The sequence below is a fragment of the Schistocerca piceifrons genome, chromosome X (assembly GCF_021461385.2).
Source record: "Schistocerca piceifrons isolate TAMUIC-IGC-003096 chromosome X, iqSchPice1.1, whole genome shotgun sequence".
Lineage (NCBI taxonomy): Eukaryota > Metazoa > Arthropoda > Insecta > Orthoptera > Acrididae > Schistocerca > Schistocerca piceifrons.
The window spans coordinates 948,846,389-948,873,656 of NC_060149.1; the positions used below are offsets into that span (position 1 = coordinate 948,846,389).

At 39.6% G+C, this 27,268-nt stretch overlaps 1 pseudogene; it reads left to right on the forward strand.

Moving 5' to 3' along the window:
* Positions 1 to 26,960, forward strand: part of LOC124721116 — a 52,908-nt pseudogene extending 25,948 nt beyond the window's left edge.
* The last annotated feature ends 308 nt before the right edge of the window (positions 26,961 to 27,268 follow it).

A 27,268-nucleotide genomic window follows, 5' to 3' on the forward strand; every position in this document is an offset into this window, starting at 1 on the left:
TACCCTGCTTTTGTCTGTATATGTGCGGATGAATATATGTGTGTGTGTGTGTGCGCGCGTGAGTGTATACCTGTCCTTTTTCCCCCCTAAGGTAAGTCTTTCCACTCCCAGGGTTGGAATGACTCCTTACCCTCTCCCTTAAAACCCACATCCTTTCGTCTTTCCCTCTCCTTCCCTCTTTCCTGATGAAGCAACTGTGGGTTGCGAAAGCTTGAATTTTGTGTGTGTGTTTGTTTGTGTGTCTATCAACATACCAACGGTTTCGTTTGGTAAGTTACATCATCTTTGTTTTTAGATATATTTTTCCCATTTGGAATGTTTCCCCGTATTATATTATATATCAGTCTATTCCTCTCACACAACTATCCTGCAGACCTTGTCCACAAACAGAGCTCCCAAGCAATACATTCCTCCCCACCCAACAACAATGTTACTACCCCCAGACCACACAGAAGCATCCCTCTTTTCACCCAATATTATCCTGGCCTCGAATACGTCAACTAATTACTCTGCCACGGATATGAATTTCTCAAGTCAAGCCCTGAAGTGAGATCATCCCTTGACAATATTATCCCCACACCACCCAGAGTTGCCTTTTGCCGACCCCCTAACCTCCGTAACATCCTTGTCAAACCCTACAATATTCCCAGACCACCTTCTCTACCCAGCGGTTCCTACCCCTGTAACCGACCCCGATGCAAAACCTGCCCCATGCATCCCCCCACAACCAACTACTCCTGCCCCGCTACTGGTATAACATACACAACTCAAGGCAGGGCCACATGTGGGACAACACGTCATTTATCAGCTGACATGCCTGCACTGCACAGCCTTTTACTTTGGTATGATGACAACTAAACTGGCTGAGCGCGTGAATGGGCACAGACGAACTGTCCGCCTAGGAGATGTCCAATACCCAGTAGCGGAGCATGCCCTCCAGCATAATTCTAGGGACCTAGGAACCTGCTACACCATATGTGCCATTTGGCTTCTCCCACCCAACACCAGTACCTCGGAACTGCGGAGATGGGAACTTGCACTCCAACACATCCTTTCATCCCGCCATCCCCCTGGACTGAACATATGTTAACCAACCTCACTCCCATTTACTCTTTAGTCTTCTCCTCTTTCCCTTTCCTCTTTAGCCATTCACGCATCTTTTCATCCTACACAGTGCCTCTTTACTTCTGTATTCATCCTCCTTGGTTTGAAGCTGGCACAGTAATTACAGTAGAATATCTTTGGCTTCCCTTTGACATCCATGCCTCCATCTTTGCTACCCTCCCTGTTTACCTTTCCCCTGTGGCTTCATAACCTGGGTTGTGAATAACTGAATCCACTTTCCCTTCTTCCCCTTTTCTCCCCTCTCTCCTCCCTTATGAAGGAACGAAGTTCCGAAAGCTAGGATACGTCAATTTTCTGTTCTGTTTTGTGTATCTATCGGCTGTACTGAGCTGAGGTAAGTACTGGCCAGGCCCTCTATCTCTTTATTAGCATTTGTTTCATATATATAAACACACTCACACACACAGACACACACACACACACACACACACAGACACAGACAGGGTGATGCGTATTATCATTTAAAAGCCTCCAAAGCACTGTATATGACCCTGAGACAAGTAATTTAATACAAGACACATGGGATCACAAATGTTGGATACGATACAAATGTTGGGAAATGTGTCAAAAGCGAATGACAAATGTCACCAGATGATGTACCTTGCCATGCTTGCAGTGGTTGAGCCTCTCGGCCTGTCACACTTGATCATCCCAACCCAAGTCAAGTATTCATATCATTGTGGCTACGGACACACGTGTGCGACTTTAGTGATGGTGTTCAGGATTTGAGTCTTGCATCTGGCAGGCAGTATTTTTTCATTGTGTTAAACAATTATGTATTTATATTGAAGTTTATTATTTTATTTACCGGTCTTGCACTTTCCTTGATTTCTTGCAAAGTACAGTACAATGAAAACCTACCATATTGCATAACAAGTAGATGAGTATAAACTTCAGAATAGCATCATTTCCATTAAATGACCTATGTTTTCTTTACTAACTAATGTCTGTAAACAAAAAGAGAAGGGACAGAAGCAAAAAACACAAAATCAGAACTGCTTTTGCTTGATTACAGCAGGGACAATAATTTTGTAACATCTACATTTACAACAGATCATATTTACAAAATGTTTTCGAAATTTGCTCTGTTTGCTCAAATGAAAGTATTGCACTGCTCAATCATTCCTTTACACTCAGCCCCAACTGCTGCACATGCTGTGGGGTATGTCATCTGGTTACGTCATATGTTCAGTGTTTATCACCAATTTTTGTGGTATTTTGAAATGTATAAAAAGGCAAATGCAGAGCGTTATCACATTTTACTGCACATTACCTGCATCACAGAAAAATAATGTATACAAATCTTCTCAGATTTGCCACTGAATAACTTTGTGCAAGCCTCACAATATTTCACCAACACAACTGTTCGTCATCTTCAGGTAGTGGTGGGTCCTGTCATCACTGCTGCAAGATGTGACTGGTGATATTCGCACAGCAGAATTGAAATTTGTCAGGCTAGAAGCAGGAGTACGAATGTGTGGACAGGCAATCCCAGTTGGATGGAAATGCCATTAATAGTAGCCTTCTGCTTATGTGTTGTGGGCAATGACTGCACTTCTGGACACTCGTGTGGTTAAAAGCTGAATTAACTCTCTGCAAGGTGCTGCATCAGGTCATACATCAGAGGATCTCGTTTCTACTGTTTTAATTTCATGGCAGTCAGTGCTGGATTCTGGGCAGTGCTTAGTCAAAATTCCATATTCCTGTTGGTAAGATTGCCCACTGTATGGATACATGCCTCATTCTTAAAAACACAATCCTAGAGTGATGATGCTGAGGATAAAATTTCAGTCCTCTTGGGAAACGTGTGGTGCCCTGTATTCAGGCAGTGCTCTGCTACCACTAATTTACTGGGTGGCATTTTTGTCAGCGCTGTTGAACACAGTGTTCTTGCACAATGTGAGGTGTCTGCCCTATATGAGATTTCCCATAATGGCATCAGATCTTATATATGATCTGTGTTTTCTAAGGTCAAGATTGTCTTTAACTGAACCCAAACAATTCCTTAGTTTTGCTGGTAGACGAAAAACACACTTGATTCTGTTTCTCTTAGCGATTCTTTCTATTTTTGAAAACGTGTCACTGAAATATGGCAAGAAAGCCATTTGCAGTGCTTGTCTAAGTATCTTCATTTACATCCCTACACTGAACTTGCTTTGCTCAGAACACATTGCAAATCTGTTTACAAGAATAAACATTCTGCTGGAACACTGTTCTTAGGTGTTACAGTTCACCAGGCAGACTGTCGGTATCTGAGATCACGTGTGCTCTATGTGCCAGGGAGTGTAAGACACTACCACATTGTGCAGGGTGATGGCAACTTTTGGACCGCAAATATAACTCTGCGTGTATCAGTTTGCAGTAGAGACTATGCGCCAGTGTTCTGTCAGCTTTTCTTCTAACCGTGACATCCAGGAATGGTAAGCTGCTATCTTTTTGTACTTCCGCAGTGAAGTGAATATTCAGATGGAGTGAGTGCAAATGCTGCAGGAACATAGGTAGTGTCTGTATTATGTGGGCCACACCACAAATGTCTCTTCAGCATTCTGCCAGAAGGAGGAATGTTGGATATTTACTAAGGGAAATAGAGGGTCTCCCATGGGAACACTGTCCACTTGATCAAAGTAGTTGGTGTTACATAAGAAATAGGATGAGGTATGCACATGTTTAAACAGCACCACAATTTCTTTCTCAAACTTGCTGTTAATAATCTCTAATGAGGGCTGCAGGGGCACTTTTGTAAGTAATGATATAACATTTGAGCTAACTAAAAGATCTGAAAGTTCTAGTTTAAGCATCTTCAGGTATTCTATGAAATCCTCTGAATTCTAAATATGATGGTCATAGTCATCCACATGATAAATTTCAAAGCTGTCACGTGGAAATTACCAGTTGCATCTTGCAGCAGTGATGGTGGAAATCACCACCACCTGAAGATGCCAAAACGTTGTGTCACTGAAATATTGAGGGAGGGACTTGCATAATGTTATCTGGTGGGGAACCCAAAGTGTTTTTGCAACAGATCTATCAGGCAAGCCTGAAAATTCACATATACTCCAAGCAGTAAGTACCTGTTGTAAAATGGTCACATTAGTGAGCTTGGCAATTAATTAACAGTTTATCAATAAATTTGGCTTCATTTTGCAAGAAATTGTGCTGTGTTCCACTACTCCCTCTTCAACAAAACCAATGTCAGTTTCTGCTCCACCTCTTCAGCCCAAGATCCTATGTATACTCTTGAGCATTTGTGTAAGATACCTGTTTATTTATAAAAATAAAAGTAACTTCTATCATGACTTTCCCATTCTTGTCCAGTGGGTTTGTTATTCTGCTGTTGCCTACTGCAGACTACAAGATTACTGTTGAAGATTTCTGCAAAGTTTTTCTTCCTTTTTAGTGTACCAACATTTCACTGTGTGGTAATTGCCTGGTACTGTTTAACGGGTGTTTTAACTGTTGTTTCAGAGATGCAATACGAAGCAAATGCAGTGAGGATGACTTGCTTGCCATGATTGGGGCAGCAGTGAGAAGAAAGAAGAAACAACATGCAGGTAAGATACATTACAGCAAATGTAACTCTATAGATAGAAAGAAAATTTCTGCTTAACAAGTCATAGCAAACATAAGAGCAAAATAGAAAGAAAAACAACAGTGATAGAACCTGTGTTTTTGTGTAAAATTGGATTTAATTTTTTATTTAGTATTCAGTCTGATTAATGCCCATTGGTCAACAATACATTTCAGCCCTAGAATTTGGTTCTGCAAGGTCCACCAGATAACCATATATGGCTGTTGGCTGTTGGACTTCAGAAGTTTTCCAGCAACAAATCTTTTTCTTTCTTTCTTTCTTTCTTCTTTTTCTGTTTTAAAAAAAAGCTAAAATGCAGAAAACATCATAAAGGAAACACTCACAGAAAAGCATCAGTGTCCTTGAAACAATGGAAACTCCAGTAGGAATATCAACAATGTTGGAAAAGGCAGATTACTACTTACAGGTGAAGGCTGTGGCTGAAAGCTTTATGTAAGTGTCTTTTAATTCTGCCCATCTGCAGCCTAAGGTATCTTCTTTATGGTAAGTAACAGGCTGTCTTTTCCTTCATTATTCATTAGTGTTCTTTGTTTTTATTGCTGTTTACCAAGCATCATGAGGTATATAAGGGATGCGAATAGCGTCAGATGTTGAATCATCACTCTGGAGGATATGAAGGTGCTGCATATTGGTGTGAGACAGCATTATCTGATGAGAGTTTGAAAGAAACCTCATTGTGGATGTCCATTTGGTCGCCTGGTTAAACCTTGCAACATCTGTATTTTTGGAGTATTTGGATCTGATAGTGGCCTGATGTTGGAAAGTAAGGGCATACTCATAATCAATGTTCCAGTTGACTACATCAGACCACTACAAGGGAGCATCACTGTGTAGTGTACTGAGTACATTGTAACCTGTTCACGTCTGTGACTGCCATCTGAGAACAAGTACAGTAAACTCTCGTGCAGCTACACTTTTGGCTAGCTAGATTGACACTTGACAAGTTTCAATTTGCATGCACCTGGAGCCAAGCATTTGCTGGTGTTTTTTGGCAATCTAGTGCTAATCAGTACACTGGTGCGTGTCAAAAGTCCAAGTATCGTCAATTCGTGCGTGTGTTGGTTGAAGCTCTAGTGTGTTTCTTATTCGTATTGCATGGTTTCATGCCACTGCCATCTATTGGAACTCCTTGTAAGTACAGTACATACAGTATTGTTCTATGCAGCACAACGTAGTCCTGTCGAAACTGACAATTAGAGTGCGCCGCCTAACACTTTCCACTTGTTGTCAGTACATCAAAGCTGGTGAGCCGCCCACAAAAGTTGCTGCAGAGTAGGAGTACAACTACTGATCGGAGGACAAATCGATCAGGAATTGAAAAATTTTGTTCCATCCAAGAATTGGGTAGCGCAGTGAAATCTTGAAAAACAATGAAAAAAGGTGCACATCCTCAGTTAGAAGAGGCATTACTTTGTGGCACGAATAAATAAGAGCCAAAGGTGTTTCAGTTTCAGGTCCTCTACTTTGTCAAAATGAGCTGATGAGCTGATTGAAGGAAAGAAGCAAGAATTCCTCGGAAGTAATTGCCTGCAGGATCGTTTCAAGAAGCGGCATGGCATTCATGAAATTGCCATCAGTGCCAAATCATTATCTGGGGATGAAGCTGCTACGCTGATTTTAAGAAGAAACTGCACACAATCATTGACAAAGGAGGTTATACTGGCAATCAACTTTACAAATGTGATGAAACTGGGTTGAATTACAAAATGCTGCCAACGAAAACCCTTGCCTCTAAAGAAGAAGAAATGGCTTCCGGATACAAAAAAATCAAAGAAAGATTTACTGTCCTCGCTTGCAGTAATGCCACTGGCAATCATAAACTGTGTCTTACTTTAATTGGCAAATCCAAAACACCAAGAGCATTTAGACACCAACCAACCAGTTTGCCACTGAGGTACACGAATCAGTCTTAAGGCATGTATGAACAGTGCCATCTTCAGAGAGTGGTTCCAGGCAGAGTTTGTTCCAGCTGTAGTAAATTACATGGAAGGAAATGGACTTCCTCGAAAAGCGCTACTTCTTGTGGACAATGCTCCTTCTCACCCAGGTGATCTGCAAGATGGGGATATCAAAGTTGTATTTCTCCCACAAAATGTCACATCTCTATGTCAACCGATGGACCAAGGTATTCTTGAGGCGATGGAAAAACATTACAGACGCAAGATGCTAGGTGATTGATGCTGCAGATGATTTTGTGGAAGCTCTTAAAAAATCGATGTTTTATGTGTCATTCATTGATTGCTGAAGCTTGGAGTCTAATTCCTCCACTTCCTCTTGTTAGGTCTTGGAAAAAAACTCTTAGATCGTAAGGCAACCTAAGTGGTGGGAAGGAGGAGGCAACACCGAAACTCAAGCTGACATAATTTTGGTGAATTTACTAGAGAAGCTGGTTGTAAAGACACACACTCCGAAGACATTGAAGAGTGGATGGAAAATGGCATTTTTTCATGTGACTGAGGATGAAATCGTCCAAATTGTGACCGATCATAAAGTGTCAGAAGACTATGTTTCTGATGATGAATCAGAGAAAATTATTCCTCACATATTCTGTTACGAAGTGATCCAAACTGCCCTGGAGTACATCAGCCAACAGGAGGAGACGATTTATCCAGAAATAGTTTGATTTCAACGTTGGAGATGTATTGTTGCAGCAATAGTTTCTCAAGCAAAAAAACAAAAAAAAAGACATTTGTGAGTTCGTTACCAAAAAATAAACTCTAATGAAGCATCCTAGAACTTCTATGTGCATAACATAAAAACTTTTTTTTTTTTTTTAATTTTCTTGAAAGTTCCTCTAGACAGACTTTTCGTTCCTTTGAGTAATCTCTAGATTTGTTTCATAATTTTGTTCAGTAGTTTATTTTTTATTCAAAAGAGTAGGTAATAAAATTAAAACTCCTGTTTTTTCCTGCTGCGAAATAAGGGAGATTTTTTCTGTAAGAATGCAAAATAAACGAGCTTTGTTATACAGCATTTAAAAACTTCGAGTTTTCAATCATAGTTTGGTGCCTTTTTAACATGTCAACACAATTTTTTCAGTAAAAAAGTGCAGGGTTATTTGCAACCATATCAGTAACGTTTTACATACCCTATGCACGTTTTACGATCGTATTTCGCAATATTGATGCAATTTGGAGTGTTCACATGTGAAAAAAGGGGGACTTTGATTTATCTGAAATTTTCGTTATCGGAACCGGCCACCGTCCCGATCATTTCGGATAAACAGGAGTTCACTGTAATAGACTCTTTGCAACATGCTGTGTCATACAGCTAGGAGCAGCCAGACTGTGGAATTGCCGTCCTGCGCATAGGCTGCCATTAACACCCAAGCAAATGACTGCATGTGAAGTGGTGCCATGATCGAGAAGTACGGACTGCTAATGAATGGCGTCACATTATGTTCTCTAATGAGTCCCAGTCCTGCACTGCTCCAAATGACTATCGTGGAGAAGTTTGACAGTGACCCAGGGAGATGGGGAGAGGTCCCATTCTTCCACATTTGGGGGGGGGGGTCACAAAGCAGTCCCATGGTGTGGGGAGCCATTGGGTATGACTTCAGGTCATGGCTTGTAATGGCCGAGGGAACTCTGATGGTACAGCAGTGTGTAATAGTATTGTGGTGCTATTTTTCAACAGGCCAGTGCTTGTCCACATGTAGTATGTGTCTCTTTAAATTGTCTGCGTGATGTTGATATACTCCTGTGGCCAGCAAAATCCCCATATCTGTCCCCGATAGAACATTATGGGACCAACATGGACGTCAACTCCATCCCACTGCCTGTATCCATGATTGCAATGTCCAGTTACAACAGTTGTGGGTCACCTTTCTCAGGAGGGTATGCAGCAGCTTTACGACATCCTCCCGCACTGTCCAGGCGAGACAGGGTGCATTGCTGTATTGATAAGTGGGCTCAAACTGATAAGTTCTGTATAAATTTGACTCTGTATTGTTATCACTGAAATAACATCACATACGCCCTAAATTCGCTATGTTTCAATTTGTTTTCTCCCCACCTTCTGAGTGTCTCACTTTTTTTCAAGCAGTGTAATTTAAGACAGACATAAGAATATGAAAATGGGATGGCATATCACATTGCTATTCAACTATGCCCCTAAGAAAATTGTAAGATTGGAGAAGAGCAGGTGCACTATTACACTGACTAGAACGTAAACTTAAAGATAGAATTATGTTGTGTAACCTATACCGATGACATAATACTAATTGACAAAAACATCACTGATGTGCTAAAGCAATTTGAAATGTAAAGGGAGCAAGCTAGGAAAATTGGACTACTAATTTCACGTGGAGAAAAAATTCTTGGATGATACCAAAATGGTACTGGGTGAACTTATATAGGCAATGACATAGTATTCGGTGTTAAAGAGTTTAAATAGTTAGGTGAAAAAGACCACTGAACTTCATAATGAAAAGAAGGCCATAGAATCCAGACTTCAGAAAATACAAACTGTCTCTCAGTTAACTAAAAGTATTTTTCCTGGAACTCTAAAATCTAACATTGTACAACAGTGATCAAATTAGAATTTCTTTATGCATGAGAGAGAGTCTTTGTCCAACACAAGACATGAAAACAGCAAACTGAATTAGAAGAATGTAAAATTGTAGTAAAAATCTTAGGTCCAAGAATAAAAGATGGAATACATCACACAGAACCCAGTGTGAAATCTCCAGGCAAATTCCTAAAAACTCTTGTTACAATGTGTCTCCAAAGAATCCAACTTGTGGGACGTACAGAAAGAATGTATCCAAACCGGCAGCTCATTGGATTCCCACATACTTGAAAAATAAGATCCAACTGATGAAAACAAACAGGAAGAGACCTTAAGGAATTGGAATCACCACATTTACAGTATTCTGATGTAGTGATGAGTCACACAGAGTGCAGTTTCACAGTAGCTTGATCGATGCTTGTACTTGTGTATGTAGTATATGCAAGTGTGTACAGCGTTTCTTCTGGTGTACTCACGATATGCTAATTTAGTGGCCGAGCAGTAAACCAGATCAATACTCGGTTCCAGTGTGCTGTGCTAATTATTCTTCTTCACTTGACATTTATGCTTGGAGCTGCAAGAGAGGCCATTTTCCAGATAGTACCACAAAAACAACAAATTCTCAGATATCAGTTTAACTTACACACTTCAACATCATAGACAACATTTCACATTAATATGTTGCAGAACACTAGATTAGTGTTAAAATTGCCAGAGTAAACATTGTTCTCCATGTGACAGATTGTCACCCGACGTCCAAAATCGATAAATTTTATATCTCTGCACAGAGAAGCAGCTTGTTGCTCATTGTCATCTGTGGTGCTAATCAATGGGTCGAGCTCGTTGCTGGCACAGCGCCACCTCAGAGTAAGTAGCCCTCATCCCAGCAGGTGGCGATGTTTTAACACCCGTATAGCTCCCCAGACTTACCGCGTCTGTGGATAACTCCGTCTCTGCACAGAACTTCACACATTTCCCACACAGTGGGCCCTCGTGTCTTTTACACACAATAAATCTTCAAACTTATTTCATTGGCTAAGTTAAATTTCGAGTGTGACATGCTATTTCGTAAAAAATAGCAAACGGTAGACATGGATGTTATTGTGACTCTTTCCTAAGGCAACATTTGTGTATTACACTTGTAGAAGTGCACTGCAACATAAAACAGTAGACCGTAAGTTCAAACAATGGAAACTCCAGGTTGGAATATCAGCAGTGTAGGAAAAGATAGAGTGCTAATTACCATAAAGATGGCACGTTAAAATGCAGACAGGCACAGTTAAGACACTTACACATAAGCTTTTGGCCACAACCTTCATCAGAAAAAGAAATAGAAATACACAACATTCATTCACACAAGCAAGCACACCTCACACACACATGACCGCCGACTCCGACAGCTCAGGCCAGAATGCTAGTCTGTAAGTTTGCTACACAATAAAATAATTATTCTGAGCTACAAGAAAAATGGATTCAAAGAACTAAACTGCTTGAAGAGAAAAAAGGGAAGGTCCCTGAAGCAACATAGTTTCACGAGTGTGCATACCAGTGGTAAATTATGAGAGTCGCAACTCTCTGAAATGGATACAAAGGCCACCAGATTGCATTAGCTTTGTTTGTGTCTCGGATTGTTACCGTGAATGGTAGGAGCTATAAGAGATGTGAAGAGTGTAAGATGTTGAGTGATCCCTGTGAAGGGCACAGATGCCCTGTACTTCTGTGAGTCAGCATTATCAGCACGTAACAAAATTTGAAGGGGCCTAATTGTGTGTCTCCATTTGCCAGGCTGATTGAATTATGCAATATTCAGATTTGTGAGACATTCAGATGTGGTAGTGGCCCCATGTTGGACTGCTTGGGAACGTAAGGGCGGCGTGCTTGTCAGCAAGCTTCCGGTTGACCGTGTCTGACGAGCTCATGGGAGAATTGCTGTAATGTACGCCGAGCACATTGTAACCCTTTCACACCTGCACCTGTCATGTGATCAGCAGTGAGTCACATTCTGCAAGACCCACGATGACGGTTGTCAGTGAGTATGACAACGACATAGGGAGAGGGCGTGTGGGGCAGCATCGGATATGACTTCAGGTCACTCTGACAGCACAGCAGTATGTCATGGACATCCTACATCCTCATTTGCTACCTCCATGTCCAACGGAGTTACAAGAGACAGAGCAGTGAAAACATATCCAGTTGTTGACTCACAAAACGGTTTTGAGGTGTGACGCATGTAGTCTTAAGTGAGTCTCGGTAGGGTACACAGTTTTAATCTGCCAGGAAGTTTCATATCAGCGCACACTCCGCTGCAGAGTGAAAATCTCATTCTGGAAGCATCCCCCAGGCTGTGGCTAAGCCATGTCTCCGCAATATCCTTTCTTTCAGGAGTGCTAGTTCTGCAAGGTTTGCAGGAGAGCTTCTGTAAAGTTTGGAAGGTAGGAGACGAGGTACTGGCAGAAGTAAAGCTGTGAGTACCGGTCGTGAGTCGTGCTTCGGTAGCTCAGTTGGTAGAGCACTTGCCCGCGAAAGGCAAAGGTCCCGAGTTCGAGTCTCGGTCGGGCACACAGTTTTAATCTGCCAGGAAGTTTCATATCAGCGCACACTCCGCTGCAGAGTGAAAATCTCATTCTGGAAACATCCCTCAGGCTGTGGCTAAGCCATGTCTCCGCAATATCCTTTCTTTCAGGAGTGCTAGTTCTGCAAGGTTTGCAGGAGAGCTTCTGTAAAGTTTGGAAGGTAGGAGACGAGGTACTGGCAGAAGTAAAGCTGTGAGTACCGGTCGTGAGTCGTGCTTCGGTAGCTCAGTTGGTAGAGCACTTGCCCGCGAAAGGCAAAGGTCCCGAGTTCGAGTCTCGGTCGGGCACACAGTTTTAATCTGCCAGGAAGTTTCATATCAGCGCACACTCCGCTGCAGAGTGAAAATCTCATTCTGGAATACTTGCATAGTATTTGTGAGGTATTGTTTCAGTCTTGCAAGCTAATCTAAAATACAAATCCCTTTTGTATCCTAGAAAACAATGACCACTCTTTCTCTCCGATGAAGTCACCTTGGCTATTTTTGTGCAACTGCTGTTTCATTTCAGTCATCTCTCATCCACGGGAACAGATTGGTGCATAGAATCAGTTGTGTGTCAGATTGTCCCAAATTGTTTTTCACATTAGGTTGTAGTCAGGCTTCAACAGACATGCCACTCACTTTCTGGTACGGCCACGGCATCAACTGTTTTGCACATCTTTTTAATTACTGATCTTGCAATATCACACTGTGTTCTTTCTCAGCATTTTCATATTTGATTGTAATTCTAGGAAGTTGTTCATGAGTCATCTTACAGAGACATATGCCACATATGAATTCAGCCACCCATTCCTTAACTGTTGACCATGAAGGAACTCCACCCATGAACCATGGACCTTATCGTTGGTGGGGAGGCTTGCGTGCCTCAGCGATACAGATGGCCGTACCGTAGGTGCAACCACAACAGAGGGGTATCTGTTGAGAGGCCAGACAAACATGTGGTTCCTGAAGAGGGGCAGCAGCCTTTTCAGTAGTTGCAGGGGCAACAGTCTGGATGATTGACTGATCTGGCCTTGTAACATTAACCAAAACGCCTTGCTGTGCTGGTACTGCGAACGGCTGAAAGCAAGGGGAAACTACAGCCTTAATTTTTCCCGAGGACATGCAGCTCTACAACTTGACTAGAAGAAGAGATCGGTTGGTAGGACATGTTTTGAGGCATCAAGGGATCACAAATTTAGCATTGGAGGGCAGCGTGGAGGGTAAAAATCGTAGAGGGAGACCAAGAGATGAATACACTAAGCAGATTCAGAAGGATGTAGGTTGCAGTAGGTACTAGGAGATGAAGAAGCTTGCACAGGATAGAGTGGCATGAAGAGCTGTATCAAACCAGTCTCAGGACTGAAAACCACAACAACAACAACATGAAGGAACTGACTCCTAATAAGTAAGATGGTGCCTGTAGATAAGTACAACAAAACAGTAATCTCAAAAAAGGACAGGATAGACAGTACATTCTGTAGGACATATTAAAAATGATTGGTAAAAGAGACTTGGTGTATTAAATGCAGCTTTTGATTACATGATAATTGAATTGGATAGATAATCAATCTACTTGCTAAGTGGCAGCAGGACACACACATAAAATAAGATTATAATTAAGCAAGCTTTCAGAGCCAGTAGCTCATTCTTCAGGCAGAAGGGTTGAAGTGGAAGGAAGAGGGGTGAAGGATAGGTCTAGGAGAAAGGGTAGATTTTGAGAAAGTTACCCAGAACTGCAGAACAAGGGTTACTTTCCAGATGGGATGAGAAGGAAAGACTGATTCCACATCTACATACATACTCCACTAACCACCATATGGTGCATGGCAGAAGGTACCCTGTCTCACTACAATAGTCTGAATAAAATTACTTGATAGTTGACATCAATCACTTGCTGCAACAATGTTGCCACATTGGCTGCCAGCTACTGTTTGGTTACAGGTGACAACAAACAAGCGGCTCACTTCACAAATTATGTTAAATGTTTAACACAGAGCAATTTTTCTAGTGGCTGGTGCAAGGTATGTCAGAAATGTTGGATACTCTGTCGACTATTGATTTAAAGTGACCAGTGACTGAACTGGGGAAGATGACCCGTTTTGTATCCCTGACTGTAAACTTGTGTCCTAACCCAGCCAAGAAAATTGTGGTCAACAGTCTGCAGCAGTACTAATATCATGATCGCTTTGTTCATGGCGATTAAAGCTAACCCTTAACTCAAGACAACAAAAACTCAATTTCAGGGCTGAAAGCAAATTGAAATTTCTCCGTGTCATTTGTTACCTGTAACTATCCTTACACTAGTTGCACATGCTGCCATGTTAGAAACCAGTGAACAGTCCGTGTGGGCACTTGGTCATGGATTATAGATGACTGAGGCAGATTCCAAATGAAGATATAATGACAGGAAGAAAAATAAGACCAAATAGAACAGTCAAAACAATGATGAAAAATGATGCAGCAAATTACGAAAAATAATAAATATATGTATTTAAAGCAATTAATTGAATGAAAATAATAATCACACTCTTTTGGATGGATTTAGAAATAAAAATTTTGCTGCATTGATGAGATTCAAACCTACGACATGCTACACATTAGATTAACCTGCCAACCATTGTGCTATGCCTCAGCACTGCATGAAGTATTTATATATGTGAATGTAGTGACCCAGTTGCAACTATGAATTGCAACCTTAAAAATTTAAGTTTCACGCAATGTAGTGAAAAGCTTATCTAATGTAAGGTGATCTCTGTGAATATGATAACTATATGTATGATACTGAATTACACCTTGTGCTGAGTTATTCGGTAGTGTTTGGTTAGTGCTATGAATGAAATGTGTGTCTTTCATTAGCATTGTTAATGTGTGTTGTTTTTGGTGTAGTTATCGCGTGTCATGAAATACATAATAAAAGTGTCGGGCTCATAATTCGGGATACAAATACATCAAGAAAGAATGCTGAACCAGGAATTGGAAGTGACTGGCCAATTTTGGTGGAGTTTGGCAACAGCAGACAGTTCAAGTGTGACGCTGACTACTCTTTTTGGCGTTTGAAGTGCCAACTATCACGTAATTTTAATTCGACTGTAGTCAGTTCCTTTCCCGTTCCATCTGCCAATCGAGTGAGGAAAAAGTGAATGTCTATATGCCTCTCTATGAGTCCTAATTTGTCGTCTATTATCTTCGTGGTCCTTATGCATAATGTATGTTGGTGCAAGCAGAATTGTTCTGCAGTCAGCACAGTGTTCCTCAAAATCCCTCCAGGGATTCCCATTTGAGTTCCAGAAACATCTCCATAATACTTGTATGTTGTTGTTTCAACCTACTGTTAACAAATCTAGTATCCTGCCTCTGAATTACCTCAATGTCTGCTTTAATTCGACCCCTTGTGGATCCCAGACACTCAAACTGTACTCAAGAAGAGATCACACTAGCATCCTATATGTGATGTCCATCACAGCTGAGCCACACTGTAGTAAAATCCACCCAACAAACGAAAGATGATTATTCACCTTCCCTACCATGACCCTCACAAGTTTGTTCCATTTCATATCACATTGCAATGTTATGTCCAGATATTGAAACAATGTGACTTCTTCATTCATGACACTACTAATGCTGGATTCTGGCATTATGGATTTGTTTTTCCAACTCATCTGCAGTAACTTATATTTTTCTACATTTAGGGTTAGCTGTCATTTATCACACCAACTGGGAACTTTGTCCAAGTCATCTTTTATCCTCCTAAATCACTCAACGATGACACCTTCCATACACCACAACATCATCAGCAAACAACCACAGATTACTGCCCACTTTGTCCATCAGATCAGTTATGCACATAGAAAATATGAGTAATAGAGCTCCTATCACACATCCCTGGAACGATCCTAATGATACCCTAGTCACTGATGGACACTCACCGTCAGGATAATGTAGTGGGTTCTATTACTTCAGAAGTCTTTGAGCCACTCACATGTCTGGTAACCTATTCCATTTGCTTGTACCTTTGTTAAAAGTCTGCAGTGAGGCACTATGTCAAATGCTTCTCGGAAATCAAGAAATATGGAATCTGGGTTTGTGAATTTTGTGATGGCAAAGTTAGAGGAGCAATGCATCTGCGTTAAATTTTGCGTGAAACTCAAGAAAACCTTTACAGAGACACACCAAATGATGCAGGGAGCCTATAGCGATGAGTGCTTAAGCCATACTCGGTGTTACATATTATTCACACGTTTTAAAAATGGCTTTACAAAAGTCAAAAATGATCCTTGTTCAGGACGCTCTTAGAGGTCCCCTGTTGATGCTTGTGTCAGGAACGTCAACGAAATTGTGTGTGCCGGTCGAAGATTCACTGTCCGAGAGATTGTAGAAGAATGTAAGATTTCAATTGGATCATGTTATGAAATGACACAGCATCTTGGAATGCATTGTGTTGCCGCCAAGTTCATTCCACGGCTCATGAGTCAAGACCAAAAAAACTTTTTGGATCTCACAAATGAGAATGAGATGTTCCTTGCAAGAATAGTATGACCCCTGCAGACTTCTTTTTATTTCCAAAGTTGAAAAAGATGAAGTTTCCAATGGTAGATGAGATAGAAGAAAATTCGCAGACAGCACTTTATGCGACCCAGCAGGAGGTGTGTCAAGACTGCTCCTGGAAGTGGAAATGATATTGGGAGCAGTGTATCAATTGTGGAGGAGAGTATTTCGAAGGAGACAATCCATAGTAACTAAAAGATAAGCATAGAAAATTTTGTGGACAAAGTTCTGGAATTTTTTGAACAGACGTCGTATGACAAAAGGGCATGCTGAGTTGCCCATGAGCGATGCTTTGTACTGATTTGTGGACATAAACTATGAAACTGATTAGATTCAAACCCAGAATATGTTCAAGAATTCTGCAGCAAACTGATGTTACAGGTATTGGTCTGTAATTTCGCGGGTCTGTTCTTTCGCCCTTCCTATATACAGGAGACGCCTCTGTAATTTTTCCCCAGTTGCTTAGGTCTTTCTGCTGGGTGAGAGATTCACAATAAATACAAGCTAAGTAAGGGTCCAGTGCCATATAGCACTCTTTGTAAAACCAAATTGAGATTCCATCTGCAACTGGTGACTTATTTGTTTTTAATTATTTCATGTGTCAGGGATGCTTACGAGGGTGGTTTGAAAAGTTCTTGAAACAGAATAGAAAAAAAATACTTAGTCACTGAAACTTTGTTGTTTCTCAATGTACCCTGCTTGTAGATTAATTCATTTGGTCCAACAGTGTTCCAATACCTTGATCCCATCTCGACAATGATTTTCCTCCAGGCCTGCAAAATAGTTGTCAACTCAGGCTATCAATTCTTCATTTAAGTGAATCTTCATCCACAAAGAAAAATTTTCAGTTTAGGGAAGAGGCACGTGTGGCAACAATTCATACCTTAGTTTGTGTAATTTTACCATGGTGATGGCACATGCGTGCGAGCGTGCATTGGCTTGATGCTAGATGACTTTCTTCCTTATTAAACCTGGCCTTTTTTGCATATCTTTTGTTGCAATTTGTCCAGAAGGTTAGCATAGTACTCTCCAGTGATTGTTTGCCCAGTGGGGAGATAATGTACAAACAGAATCCCCTTCTCATCCCAGAACACTGATTCCATGATCTTCCCCGCTGAAGGAATTTGGTGGTGCATCCCAGAACACTGACGCCATGTCCTTCCCCGCTGAAGGAGTTTGGCGGAGGAGATTCAGCATGTTTCCACTGCTTTGATTGTTGCTTTGTCTCTGGGGTATAGTAGTAAACCAAAGTTTCCTTGTGGTCACAAACCAGCACAAAAGATCTTGTTTGTTTCTCCTAAAACAGGCCAAACATTGTTGTGATATGTCCATTCTTATGCATTTTTGACCCAGCGTAAAGAGTCGCGGCACCCATCTTGTGAATACCTTTCAGATGACATCTGGCAAGCGTGAGCAATTTAATGCACTCTAAATTGGTGAGCCTCCTTGATCATTATGCGCACTTTTGCAATGATTTCTAGAGTAGTGACACATCTTGGCTGACCTATTCATGGATGATCATCATCTAAGCTCTCCTGACCAAATTTAAATTGATTTATCCACTTGGCAACAGTTGAAGACAAAGGAGCAGAGTCCCCTGGTGTATTCTGGAAATCGGCATGAATGTCGTTCGCTTTCATACCTTTCTTTATGAAGTACTTAACTGCTTGAATCTCGACCCGACCCCCCCCCCCCCGTCTTTGCAGATCACTACACAGGAACAACAACCGAGCCGTGTCACTGCCACAGCTCTCTTCCAAGAGCACTGACATGGCACGTGTTTACAGGTAACAGTCCAACGAATATCATGTGAACAACTTGTGCTAGCGCTGGCCTCTTGTGGTGATTGTTGTTAGGTGTCTTTGTGCTATTGTTAAATGACGGTATGTTTATATGATTCTCTTGCATGAATGATTTCTTAAATGCAAAATTTAAAACATTTATCTCCTACTGCCACACCAGACTGGTCAAGTGACTTGATGGAAACCTTTGACTCACTTAGTGATTTTACATAGGACAATAATTTCCCCTGCTTCTCAGCCAGATCTTTTGCTGAGGTATGACAGTGGTAGTAACCTTTCCTTGTTGCCATTTGGCATTCTCTTTTGAACCAAGAGTGCAGTAGCTTTTCCTTCCTCAGTATTTTCCGAATTTCATTGTTAAACCACAGTGGCTCTTTTGCATCCTTAATTCGTTTACTAGGTACAGACTTGTTGAGAGTGCAATTCACGATCTGTTTAAGCTTTGACCATAATCTCTCTACGTCCATCTTAATGGAAGTAATTGATGTCAGTTCTGTCTAAGTGAGATGCTAACATCTGCTTATCTGCTCTTTCTGGCATGAACATTTTCCTAGCCTTCTTGACTGATTTATTAATTTTTGTAACCTTAGTTGTTATGATGTTATCATGATTATTAATCCCCATCTTTATGCTGAAGTCATTGATGATATCTGGCTTGTTTGTAACTACAAGGTCTAAAATATTTCCATTGCATGTGGCGTGCCAAACTAGGTGCTCAAGACAATTTTCGAAAACCACATTCAAAAGTGCTTCACAAGATTGACTGCACCCCCTGCAATGAAGCCATAGGCTACCATCTATACTCAGTAGGCTAAATTCACCTCCAACTAGTATTGCATGATCTAGGTATTTACGTGCTACTGTCTGTAGACTTTCTTTGAATGGCTCCAAAACTGTCATAGCAGAACCGGGTGGCTGATTAAAACATCCATTAATTAACGTGATTTCACGTAGACTTGTTATACTTCACTGTCACAATCAGCTTTGACCTCAATAGAGACAATGGACACTCCCTCTCCTACAGTGTCTAACCTGCCTTTCTGATATATATTCCATTAATCACTAAATATGTCAGAGCTTTCTACTCTGGGTTTCAGCCAGCTCTCAGTCGCTGAGAATAATTTGAGTGCGAGACTTTCCTGGATGGCAGTAAATTCGGAAACTGTGTTACAAGTACTTTGACAACTGATAAAATTTTGACAATCTACACTGGAGTGAATTCAAAAGATAAACCTCAACCAACATTGAATGTATCTTGGTGATAAAGAGCCCAAATAAATAAATTGATGATTTTATTCCATTTCATCTGATTGAATGAAACACACACAGCATAACTACTCAGAAAACAACTATAGTGCTGATTACATTTACTATCATACATGTAGCACTCTGAGAACATTTCACCTTGTCATAGTAGTCCTGTGTTTTGGAACTAGGCAGTGCTTCATTTCACAAAGCGAAAGGAATGGCTTCTGTAAAGAAAAAAAAAAAAAAAAAAGAAGAGGAAATAGTGGTTGCTGGTGTTTTTAACACTATCATTCAATTTAGTTCCTATTGTGAACTTTGCAGCTAGGATATGTAAATGCTCTGAGACTGCTATTGATAATATCTTTATGAACAAATCTAGGGGAAAAAAGTCATATCACAAAACCAATAGTAAATGGACTATCTGATCACGACGTGCAGCATCTTGTGTTAAATGTTGAAACTTGTCAGGATAAAAAAATATTAAATCTGAGTACAGGAGGATAATAAATAAGCCAAATATTGAGGAATTCAGGAAATTGCTCAAAGACATGAACTAGAGAGATGTTTACCTGACTCAAATGGAAAATAGAAAGCATTTATTAATAAAGTTACCTCCTCTTTTGAAAATTGTTTTCCCCTAAAGGTAACTCAAATCACACAGAAGTCAAAAGATAAACCATGGATTACACAAGGAATAAAGATATCATGTGGGGCAAAAAGGAGACTGTATCTACTATCTAGGAACATTTCTGATATTAGCATTGTAATGCATTACAAAGAACACTGCAAAATGTTGAATCAAGTAATCCAGAAATCGAAGTAGCTTTATTAAGAGAAAAAGATAATTGTATCGGGCAACAAAATAAGAACTGTATGGGATATAGTGAAGACAGAGAGAAGTGGGGCCAAAAAGGAAGTGGAACAGATAGCTCTAAAAGTAAATGAGACTTTGGTAACAAGTGCATGTAGTGTTGTAAATCTCTTAAGCAAGACTTAATTTTTGTTACTGACGGCTCGGGGTTATCAGGTTCGGTGAATGGTGCAATGGAGTATCTGGGACCAGTCTTTGATGAACATCGTGTAGAACCTATTCGAGGAACTTTGAATTCCAACCATTGCTTCTCAGTATACTTACTCCTTAATGAAATTTGTTGCAAGTTATATATCTATATTTCCAACAAATAGCTCAATACATATTATCAATACTAGGAATAAGAACAATCTATATAAAGACCTAAAATCACTTATGTTGGTCCAAAAGGGGGTCCAATATTCAGGAACACACATTTTCAATAAATTGCCAGCAACCATTAAAAACTTGGTTTCAGATAAAGCACAGTTTAAACAGAGTTTGAATGACTTTTTGATAGGCAATGCCTTCTACTCTATAGATGACTAACCTAACAGAGACTGTTCGGCCAGCTTAAGTAAAAATATGTTAGATTTAAGTTTTGACAGCACTTGGTTGCAACAGACAATATTAGGTATTTTGTGTATGATAAATTTATTAATAGTGCATAACAATGTTTCATTCTGACAGTGTATTAATTCTGTAAATATTAGCTTTTCCAGTTTACTGTATTGTATTCACCTATTTTGACAATCTCGTGACAAATGATCAGGGTAGTATTCATTATATTAAAATGTTTTGTGTTATACATTCTGACATGTTCCACACCCTCGAGAATCATCTCATTTTTTCGGTGTATGTAACGAAATCTGAATCAAATCAAATCCAATCACCATCTCTCGTCATGTAATAACTTCACTTCTTCTTCCCTTGTCGTCTCCTGTTTTTCCAGTACTCGTCCATCTCCTCCTCATGTTTTTCCCCCTTTATTCTATTCGTGTTGTTCTCAATCCCCTATTTCTTCTGCATCGAAAGCCTTTTATTTTTATTTATTTATTTTTTTTATCGAGGTGAGTCTTTACGGACTGCGTGGTAACAACCAACTTCACTCTAGTGCCAGGTCTCGTTCTTGCTCCAGCTTTGACTTCCTGCCAGTATCTTCTGAGCCCCTCCAAGAAGTGCCTTTTTATGCCCTTCAGAGAATGGTCCTCACTGTCTTTCGGATGTTGATGCCATGTTAAAACCTTGGTAGTTGGTCACCAATCTTCTAAATTTGTTCCTTTCAGGAATTTCTCTCTGAGATACCAATCTGCTTAAGATCTTTTTCACATTCTTTGAACCATCTCGGCCTCGTTTTCTTAGATAGGATGAAACTCCGTATTCTTTTTGTTAGTCGATCACCGTCCATTTTCATGAGATGACCATAAAATAACAATCATTTCTTCGTAATGGATGCTGTGATAGGTTCTGTCTTGCTGCACGAGTCCTCATTTGCTCTCATTCGCCATTGTCCATCGACCCATCTATTACCTTAGGATTTTCCTTAATATCCTACACTCACGCTTTTCCAGCCACTCAGCTTGACCTTGTCTATTCGTGGTCAAAGTTTTGGATGCTTATAAGCCCTCAGGTTTTACAACTGTATTATAATGTTGGAACTTGTCCCATATACTCATAGACTTTTTGTTATAAGTATTCTTTGTCAGTTGGTATGCTTGGTCTAACTTCCTCATCCCGACAGTTGCTTCTTCTTTTAATCCATTCTCCTGGTGGATGACTTCACCGAGATACCTGAAATTCTTAACTCATCCGATTTTTTCCCAGGTTGGTTATCATCCATTCAGGTCCGTCACAGATGTTTGTCATATATTTTGTCTTTTGAATAGAGATCTGGAGTCTAACTGTTTTCAGCAATTTCTGACAGCCTATTTATCTTGTTGACTGCTGACTCTATGTTGTTAGCAAAAATGGCCAGGTCAGCCGCAAAATCTAAGCAGTCAATGCACACCCCTTTGTTCTTAGGACCAAGTCTGAACCACTCTTCATTTGTTTCTTCTTGGGCTAATAACTTTCTCCACTCTCGAATGACCTTTTCCAAGACACAATTGAAAAGGAGAGGGATAGTCCATCTCCTCGTCTTATGTCTGTTCTGATTGTAAAGGGTTCAGATACCTCACCCATAAATTTAATTTTTGACAATGTGTTAGCAAGAGTTTGTTTGATCAGCTTTCTTGATGTATTATCCACCCAAACTTTTCCAAAATATTCATTAATGCCTGTCAGTCGATGGAGTCATATACTTTCTGAAAATCAACAAACAAGACCACATAGTTATTTCTTCCAATTTTTTTTGTACCTGATGATGTTCTTCAGGTTAAAGATCTGTTCTGCGCAAGAATCGCCCTTTCGGAAACCAGCTTGATAGTCCCCAGTCAGTTGGTTACAATGATCTTCTATTCTATTCTGTATCACTTTGGAGAGAATCTTATATGGAACAGATACTAATGAGGTACCCGTATAGTTATTGACATTCTATTTATCACCTTTTTTGTGTAGACGATGGATTAAAGCTGACTGCCATTCAGTTGGTATCATCCTAGCTCTCCAGATCTCCTCAAAAAGTTGGACTAGTATATCTAGAGTTTCATTATTTGCCAGCTTCAGTAGTTCCACCACTATTGAATCCTCTCCAGCTGCCTTATTATTCTTAAAGTTGTTGATGATATCTTTGGTCTCCTCTTTACTAGATGGAGATGAGGGGTAGTTTGTGGATTGGGGCACATACAGGGAATGTTTCTTTCGGTTCATCACAATTAAGTAGGTTTTCAAAGTAACGAGACATTATCTTGCAGTTTTCTTTGTTGGTCAGGCCGAATGTGGTGTGCGTACTGTAAGACCTTCAGTACACACACCATCAGATTATTTGACTTGTTGCTCTAACGAAGTAAGCGAGTGTCAGCAATATGTCTCGTGGTCTTATCATGGCGTGTTTATCTTCTGCCATTAGGTCAGACGATAGAAATGCCACTTGCACGCTTAGAGTAGCAGATTGACGGTGACCAACTTTAAACAGAACTTGATTAATTTTCAAATACATTTATTAAAATAATAACAAATATAAAAATTACTTAACTTGGTTCTGGATGCTATTTACAATTGACAATCTGAAGTTCCTTTGGTATTGGTACGTTAATCTTATTCTCACATATATCTCGGATACTTGACAAAAGTGTCTATACATTTATCTTCATGGCTATGTACAGGAAAATGGTAATCTTACTAGGCGCAGACTGAATCTTGACTATGGACTGGTACAGACAATTGTAGAACTCATACAGACTGGTACAGACTAATGCAGACTGGTACAGACTAATGCAGACTGGTACAGACTGGTGCAGACAAATGCAGACTGACTGATCGAAGGTCTTAACACTTGTTATAATACCTCGCACGTTCATGTATCACTGCGCGAGTCTGATGCGCTAGGAGAAAGTGTTCTATGTTAGCAGCAATCTCATTGGCTGCGTTACATATTAATACGCGGATCGGCGGAAGCAGAATTTGGTCCGTCTCTATGGCAGCGCCATCTCGTAGTGCGGAGATGGACGAGCGCTGCGCCTGCGCTGTTGTGCTTAGCAGGGCGCACTCTAGTGGGAAATTTGTGTACGCGCTGAATACGCGGAACTATGTACACAACACTGAGCTTTCCATTTTCGTCTCTAAAACAAAAACTAGGGGCTTGGTATACTTTCAAATTCGATTTGAACGTCTGATAGAAGTCTCTGACATTGTTTATCTGGAAACGCTGATCGATCTGTTCTAACTGCTGTTTCTCTGCAATTGCTTAGCCCTTCGTACAGTTCTGGCTGCATATTTTCGAACTTCATGGAATACATCAAAATCATCAGGTCTCCTGGTAGAGTTCCACTTTTTCCATGCACTTGCTGTTTGGGCCACCACCTCACCAGAAACCTCATTCCACCATGTATGATTCCTCTTTTTAGCTGTCAGGATTGTAGTATTAGCTGCTTGTTGGATCATGGAGGCAATGTCTGCCCATTTATGGGATTCAACTGTCAGTTACTGGTGGCATTGTTCCAATATGTTTTGATTGATTTTGAGCTTCGCAATATCATATTTATGAATTTTATTTCCAGTTTTCACGGTCTTATTGAGAGGGATGAAATTAATTTTGATCTTGGAGAGGTGATGATCCTTTTAAATACAGTATTTTACCTGTAAAAAGGTTTCTTTCTATTATTTCTGATTGTTTGATGTTGTTTCTTTCTTATTTCTGTAATCCATGATATCATTGATTCCTTCTTCCAGAACTACTCATTCATTAGAGGTCTCTAAAAAAAGATTAATCTTCTTTTAGCCATTACTTCTGATATTTTCTCAAAATTTTTGTAGATCTCCTCATTACTTCTCATTTTCCAGCCATCTGTAGCTTGTATTGCAACCATTATGTTCTAATAATGCTCCTTTGAGGAACCTCTGTTCTGTCCAGCTTATAGTTCATCATTAGGCATCCTCATCCATATAAACATCCTGGTCATACCACTGTGGGATAGTGTTTTAGTTTTGTTTTTTTAGTTGTACATTTCTTGTTGTAAATATCCTTTGTCAAACGATTTGCTCTCTCCAGTTTGCTGACTCTTGCATCTACTGTTAATTCTTCTAGTCCATTTTGTTGTACAGTTTGTCCAATATATTTAAATTTACTTACTAATGCTATTTTACATTTTTGTTTTTCTAAGAATGTTGATGCATTGTTTGAAATTCTCATCAATGTTGGTTTTTCGGCTGAAATTTTGGGACCAGCTCTCTTTGCTACTTCTTCCAAAAGATTTCTTTCAATAACTGTCTGTCAGATTTTTGAAAGTATATCAGAATCATCTGCAGAAGCCAGGCAGTTTACCTTAATTCCATTTGTTTTTCGTCCTAATATTATTGGTTCAATTTTGTGATTTTTTTTTCTCCAAATTCCAGATACTCTCTATTCTTTCTAGAATGCAGTGTTACAGTAAAGGTGATAAACTGTCCCCTTGTCTAACACCAGTTTTTATTTCAAATGGTTGAGATACTTCTCCCATAAATTTAGCTTCAGTCATCCTATTTGCTAGTGTTTTGAGGATTATGTTTGCTTTAACACAAAATTCTTTGATGATTTTACCTATAATTTCCTTGCCTATCAAATCAAATGTTTTCTTGAAACCAATACGTGATACTATTATAGGTTTGGTGATTAACAGTATGTGGAGAATTATCGATTTTCTAATAAACATCTGTTCTGTGCAGGGTATTCTCTTTCTAGAGCTCCTTGAGATTCTCCCAGTTATTTGTCTAAAGTTTCTACAACTCTGTCCAGAGAATTTTTGAAAATATTTTGTATACCACTGGCAGAAGTGAGGCATCTCTGCAATTGTTGACATTTTCTGTGTCCCCTTTTTTTCATAGCTGTGGATTAATGCTTTCCATAATCTCTTCAGCTTTCCAAATGTTCTCAAACAGCAGTTGTAGATCATTTGTGTGTTCTGACTATGTCAATAATTTTGCTGCAGTAGAGTCTTCATTTATTGCTTTGAAGTTTTGGAATGATTTGATGGCTTCATGAATTTATTGCTCTGTTAGTGGAAAATCTTCCTCCAGATGTTGTGGGACTGCTATTATATATTGCTACAATGTGCTGTTATTATTGTTCTTGTTGTTATTGTTGTTGTTGTTGTTTGGTTGCCTGTTCTTCAGCACTTTCTTTCTGTTACCTTTATGTATTTGCCGCCATTTTAGCCCATTTACCGGTATTTTCAGCTTGTTCTTCACTTATTTGACCTTTTGGTGGCTCCTCTTGAAGAGATCTTATTTCTCAGCATTTAAAATTACATCATCTGCTGCTCTTTCGCAAATGAATTTCATCATGTCCAGTCTAGTTTTTTCATTCATTTAACCATACATCTTCCTTGACTCAAGATCCTGAATTTTTGTCCTTAATTCTTGAACAGTCTCATTTCTCTTTTTACGTTTTCCAGATGAATAAACTTTTGGTCCTCAAAGCTAAGATTAGTATCAGTTTTTTTATTTGTTTCTGCCTATGGCTGCTATATACCTTTAGTTAGAATATTTTCTCTCTCTGTATTTGATTATAGTCTAAGTCTGAATATTTTTATAAGTACATTTATTGCTGTAGCAATGAGTAAAATAAATTGTATTGCACTGCCTGTAGCATGTAGCACCATTTTGACTGTTAGTCCTCTTGCTGTACAAAAAATAGCTTTGATGATTACTTAATGCAAGTATTTTGTAAGAGCTGTGGAATGGTTAACATCTGTTTATATTTTTCTGATTAATTCAAGCTCGTCAATGCACATCCTGTGTTAAGGAAATATTTGCACTGAATTTACTGTGTGTTAAATATAAGCAGTGGATCCATTGGGGTAGTCTTTTTGGTAGAAATATGTCAAGGTGAACAAAACAGGAGATGGTGAAGGAAGAGAGGGAAAAGATCAACATTTGCTTCTCATCAGCAATATAACTGGGTTGCAACATTCAGTGAAAATTATCTGTGACAGAAAGTTGTCAGAAATACATTTTTTGAAGAAACTTTATGTTTGTATAAGCATTTATTAAATTTAAAAAGTTGGATTTCATCTGTTAATACAAAAGATAATGTTTTGCATTGCAGGCATGATGAACCTGTCAAAGATGAAAAATCGGCCAATGATTCTTATTGGAGGATAACAGTATGTATAACTTAAACTTGAGATTCTTGAAAATAAAGCTAGTCAGTATATCTTAACAGTACTGATTTAAATACATCTAAAAGATCGCTGTTACCTAAATGAAAGTTGACGAGCAAAGTCTTAGTGGACATTTGTATAAAATTGTCATAGGTGTTATTTACAAGAAGAGTAAATAGTTTCAATAGGAATGTGGTGAGACATTTAACAAATGTCATGACCACACATTAATAGGACTTTATAACACTACCATTATGATATTAGTATGCTTTTACGTAAATAACAGAAACCCTGTCTCTATGTTGCCAC